Raw genomic sequence first — 951 nt, forward strand, 5'->3', positions numbered from 1 at the left:
TACAAGGGCAAGAAAGAAGAAATAATCTAATCTTGAGTTTGAAAGACGTTCGAATTTTTTATTTTTCCCGTTTTTTTTTAGAAAAAGAGGTCGATTCCCTCTTACCTATGAAATCAATAGCAAACCTCTGATGTAAAAGCGGTTGATTGCAGTGGGAATATCTTCGTTCTTTTTCATTATCCGTAAAGCCTTGGCCATGACGGCACCGAACCACGACGTACCCCTGGCAAAGCCTTGGCCATGAAAACCCCTTTCCAACTCCATGGCCCCTGTGGGGAAACCTGACCACCTATGCCATGAAAAACTCCGAAGCGCTGGGGCGCCTCTGGGGCGGGGTGAAAGGGTGGCCTGGCCCCGCCGATCAGGCCAGACAGGGTCACCAACACGACCAGAAAACAGTGACACTGCAAGGAGAGGATCGTTGGATTTTCTTTCAGTTTAGAAAATTTTCCTTAATTTTTTCTGCAGTTATTTATGCTATTTTTTTTTCCTTAAAAAAGAGAGAGAGAAAGAAAAGGGGGGGGGGGGAGTGAGGGGTAGTTAACAGCAACTACATTTTTTAAAATAAACCAAACACATATTTGTGACATTTGAAGTGATATAATTTCCATTTTCTCACTTTTTTTCAAGGTTAAAGAGCTTCACTTACGAGCTTTGGTGAGAATGAGCGTCGCAAAGAAGTCGGATGGGAATGTGCCAATCCAGACGGTTTGAAGCTTTTAACGTGCAGAAGAGTCACTTTGGGTTCCTGAAAACCACGAAAGACCTTTTTAAGGACCTGTCCCGTCCATGAAAGTTTGCAAAAGATTTCTCAAAAACGTTTTTTAAAAAAAAGGATATACTTAGGACACAGAACTCGTATATATACAATATTGTCTTATATAAAATTTTTGGTTATATTATAAGGGGTTGCTTAAATATTTCACGTAGGTATTTTTGTTTCTGTGTGTG

The sequence above is a fragment of the Penaeus monodon genome, chromosome 29 (assembly GCF_015228065.2).
Source record: "Penaeus monodon isolate SGIC_2016 chromosome 29, NSTDA_Pmon_1, whole genome shotgun sequence".
Classification (NCBI taxonomy): Eukaryota; Metazoa; Arthropoda; class Malacostraca; order Decapoda; family Penaeidae; genus Penaeus; species Penaeus monodon.